This window comes from Triticum urartu, chromosome 1A, assembly GCF_056163025.1.
Source record: "Triticum urartu cultivar PI428250 chromosome 1A, HENAU_Tu73, whole genome shotgun sequence".
NCBI classification, from domain to species: Eukaryota; Viridiplantae; Streptophyta; class Magnoliopsida; order Poales; family Poaceae; genus Triticum; species Triticum urartu.
The window spans coordinates 547,039,264-547,044,214 of record NC_141873.1 but is presented as its reverse complement, the minus strand read 5'-3'; the positions used below and the strand labels follow the sequence as shown (position 1 = coordinate 547,044,214).

The window sequence follows — 4,951 nt, the reverse complement described above, 5'->3', positions numbered from 1 at the left end:
GCTGGAGTGTACGGGAGCAGCGGCGGCGCTGACCTCGAGCTGGAGCTGGAGACAGGCGCAGCGTAATCTCGAGCTGGAGCAAGAGGCAGATCAGTGATGGCCTGAACGACGATTCCGGTGACCAAGGTGACTACAGCGACTCCGGCGAGCAGGGCATGGCACGGCAGCTTCAACTCCAACTAACACAAGGAACACAAGGACGGGATACAAGTATATATATAGCCGAAACGGAACCGCCGCCAGAGACGGCGAAAACATTGGCATATATATAGCCGAAACTTCCCAGGCTCCCACGCTATATAGATCGCGATGTCCAACTCCCCTTCTCGTCGGCACCTCCCACCACGCTATAGGTCTGCGTCAACGGCAAAGTATTTTCTACCTTTCCTTGTTCAAGTAGCTTTTTTTTTGCGAGCGTTGTTCAAGTAGCTTGGGTTCATGAGAATTCATAGTTCTATATTGCAAAGTTCGAGTTGCATAAGGAAAAGTGATGCTACATGCTTACAAGCTCCTGTTATTATTGCAGACAATTTACCGGAGGCTTCGTCTGCTGAAACATATAGTGCATCTCGCCAACAACAAGGTGCCCGAAATATGAGACCAGGGCCTGTTTTTGAGCAACTACCAGAGGTATATCTTCTTGCTGGCGACCAGATCCCGAGAAAAACTGCTATCACATGAATATATGGTGCATCTAGACCTAGGAATTTTGCTTGCTTTTCGTGCTATAATATAAGATCTCAATGTGATGTCAAGTAAATTGTAACCATGCTTGTTTCCATAGGAACCATTCATCGTCGAATCGCAACAAATTGTTATACTTATACATGTACTCCCTCGTTTCACCTCAAAAAAAAAAAATGTACTCCCTCGTTTCACCTCAAAAAAAAATGTACTCCCTCGTTGCCATATTAGATCGATGATCTTTTTTAGCTGTATGCATGAACTGTAAACTACATGCACAAATTAGCAAGTTGTGTAAATATGATTTTGTTGTTTCTATGTCAACTACGTACTAGCTAAAGTTAGCTGCTAGCTACAATCTAATTGTTGAGCTTGTGAACCTCAATTTTGCAGGAAATTCTACATTATATACACTCCCTCTTGACAGTGCAAGATGCAGCTCGTGCTGCATGCGTGTCTCACGGATTTCTACATGCCTGGAGACGCTATTCCCACCTTAAACTCAACGAACATACGCTTGGGTTTGCTGATAAGACAGTTGAAGAACATGAAACCTATATCATAAAAAAGTTGACCAAATTCTTGAAAACCATCACAACAATAGGGTTAAGGTGGAGACACTCAAACCTAAACTTATACATGGCTCTTATGGCTACATCAAAGCTTCCGGCCTCGACAGGTGGCTCCAAATCACCGTCAAGTCTGGGATAAAAAAACTTGACTTGTCAATACCTTTACAAATCAAGGAAGAATACAACTTCCCGTGTGCCGTCTTGTCAGATGAGGCAGCTGCAAGTTCAATCCAGTCTCTCCACCTCCTCGGCTGTGCTTTTATTCCCACGTCGTCACTTGGTCTCTTGAGAAGATTGACATGTTTACATTTGTTTTCTGTCCGCGTTACAGAGGAAGGATTACGGTTCTTGCTCTCAAAATCTTCTGTCCTAGAGAAGTTGGACATGTCCTTTTGCAGGGGGATAACTTGCTTGCGAATAGCTTTCACGTCGCAGCAACTCAAATACCTTAGTTTGATACATTGCACAGGGCTACAGTCAGTACAGATCGATGCCCCAAAACTTTGCTCCTTTCGCTCTGACGAGATTGGGATCCTGACAGAAATGTGTTTGAGAAATTCTTCTCAACTTAAGAATGTAGATTTGTCGAGCATTTTTTTCTCTGATGCTCGTGCCAGACTTCCATCCATTATACCTAATGTTGAGACTCTTACCCTGCACTCACGACAGGTATATGTTTCTAATTTTAACATCTTAATGACCAAACCATATCGATATATTTAAGTATACAATGTACATTAGAATGTGTGTGATTGTAACATCCTGATTTTTTTCGAGAGTTCATTTTTTTTAAAGCCAAGGGATGTTGCAACGTAATCTTTAATTATATATTTTGGAGATTGCTCAAATTAATACCAAGTTGTTTGGAATTAATTTAGCACATGTCAGGTGGAAAATATTTTCCGTAATATCCTGAGTCGATTTATTCGTTCGTAATATTTCATTTAAGTTTTTTTTATTACTTTGATTTCTTGGATTCTTGAAGACTTTTTAGTTGTCTTTGTTTCGGTTCCTCTTGTAGCAATCCTAGTAAAAGAAATCAATATTATATTATATTGATTTTCTTTTCTTCTCTTTTCTTTAGTTTCTCTTTCTTTTATTGGTCCTTGAACAATACGTGCATCCTAGCCTAGCCCTTGTTGGCCTATTGCACGTATGCACCAAAATTGGTCACACACATTCACGTATGCACTGGGCCATCTCTTCTCTTTGTTTTTTTTTTGTGTCCAGCCACCAAAGAGACTTGGCCCAAGGCCCAACCAGCAGGCCAGCGGCCCAGCCGAGTGAGCGACCGAGCGGACGGCTCGGCTCTTCTCCTTCCTCCCGCACACGTGCACGTACATGTTACATAGAAGAAACCTCCATGGTTGCCTCTTCTTTTCCCTTCAAATCCCATTAATCCCTTCACCGTTTTCATTCGTCATCAACACAAGATCTACTCCCCACTCAACGACGAGTCCGTTCAGTCTAATGGCTCCACTCATGATGCGCTTAATCTCATGCAAGTAACTGACGAAGTTATTGGCCCAACAATGGCATTCACCTCCTGATCTCTCTCCTCCGGCTACCATTCGGCAGACCCTTCGCGTCACGACGTGCGCCAGGAGCACCTCTATAAAAGCCCCATCATCCCATCCTCCAATTCCTTTCCAATCACTCGTAATCCACCCCGCAATACAGCCCCATCTCTACTGTTCTTCGACTACCATCGCCTAAGGTGAGCATCCTAGTCCAATTCCTCCCATCAACAGAATCCCCTTGCCAAAGCCTTCCTCCTAGACATCATTTCCCAGTCGTTGGCAATCATTGGCCGCGCGCACAATGGAGCCGTGCCGCTGCTCTATTCGGGACTAACGTCGACGTCACCCGCCGATCGTCTGTTATGTCCATCCGTGTCCTTGTGCCTTCTCGTCACTAGGAGCATCACTCACCACCATCTCTTCATCACCGGAGTTCGGACGACGACGACGCGCACCGGCGCTCGCTCGCTCAACACCACCGGTTCCATCTCCAACGACTACTCGGTGACCCAAAACCAATGCTAAACCCATAGGCTGTTTCGATGATGCTAGGAACGAGTTAATTATTTTGTTTGAATAGATGTTTAATTGTGTTATTTTTTTATTAAGTGTGTATGATGTTTTATATAAGTAATCATGCAAAATTGTTTATGTCTTATTGTCATGTCCGTAGCATGCTTAGGGTTTGTCCTAAATATTGTTGAGTGATTCTAGGATATATTAGAATTGGTCATAGAATTTCTAGAACTAGTTGTACAATTATTATTTTTGATGCATGTTAGTGAAGTGCGATAATTTTTATTTGTTCATAGACATAGTATATGCATGCGTACTTTCTAAATAATATTGTCATGCGTAGCAATATTTATGTTCCAGTTTAGTTTCGGAACGATTGTAGAATTATTGTTTAAATTAGTTTGATTGAGTCTAGGTGGTGTTGTGAGTTATATCATGTGCATGATTTTTGTTACAAGAGTTGATCATGCTATGACTAGATTATTGTTGATCCATTTGCTTCAAATGTATCTAGATTATTTTAATTATATGCTACATGATTTGAGTCTATTATGTTTTAGCATTTCTTTAGGATCGTGCTATTGTTTGATGTTTTGTAACTTAACAAGTTTGTTTAGGAAGTAGCTTGGTTGACTTTTAAGACGCTTGTTGTTAAATTCTATAGTTGATGTTTTAACCAACTATAGTATAATTAAGACTTTTAAGACGCTTGTTTGTTTAGGAAAGGAAACATAGTATCATTGAGAGTCCTCGTCGAACTCCCACTTGAGCTCAAGCGCGTCACCTGGAACGGAATCATCAGGCCCTGCATCTGGTTTAATAGTAATCTGTGAGCCACAGGGACTCAGCAATCTCGCACCTTCACGATCAAGACTATTTAAGCTTATAGGTAGGGCAAGGTAAAATATGTGGAGCTGCAGCAAGCGACTAGCATATATGGTGGCTAACCTGTTCGCAAAAGAGAGCGAGAAGAGAAGGCAAAGCGCGAACCCATAACTAAAGAGGGCAACCTGCGGCAAGCATTACTACAACACCGTGTCCACTTCCCGGACTCCGCCAAGAAGAGGCCATCACGGTAACACACTCAGTTGATTCATTTTAATTAAGTTAAGGTTCAAGTTATCTACAACCGGACATTAACAAATTCCCATCTGCCCATAACCGTGGGCACAGCTTTCGAAAGTTCAACCCTGCAGGGTAGTCCCAACTTAGCCCATGACAAGTTCTCACGGTCAACGAAGGAATAGACCTCCTCCCGAGACGTTCCGATCAGACTCGGTATCTCGGTTCTTCAAGACACTTCGACAGGTTAAAACAACACCAGCAACACCGCCCGAATGTGCCGACAAATACCGATAGGAGCTGCACATATCTCGTTCTCAGGGCACACTCAGATGAGCGCTCCATACAACTAAAACCAAACCTCGAGTTTCCCCGAGGGGGCGCTGCACAGGACTCTAGTTTGGACCAACACTCAGAGGAGCACTGGCCCAGGGGGGGCTAAAATAAGATGACCCTCGGGCTCCGGAAACCCAAGGGAAAAAGAGGCTAGGTGGCAAATGGTAAAACCAAGGTTGGGCATTGGTGGAAAAGCTTTAATCAAGGTGAACTATCAAGGGGTTCCCATTATAACCCAACCGCGTAAGGAACGCAAAATCC

General features: G+C 43.2%; 1 long non-coding RNA gene across 1 annotated transcript; it reads left to right on the top strand.

Moving 5' to 3' along the window:
- The first annotated feature begins 336 nt into the window (after window positions 1-336).
- Window positions 337-4,715, top strand: LOC147992502 (uncharacterized). Its single transcript, XR_015615365.1, has 3 exons — window positions 337-371; window positions 527-630; window positions 1,078-4,715. It is a non-coding gene; the product is annotated as an uncharacterized LOC147992502 (long non-coding RNA).
- The last annotated feature ends 236 nt before the right edge of the window (window positions 4,716-4,951 follow it).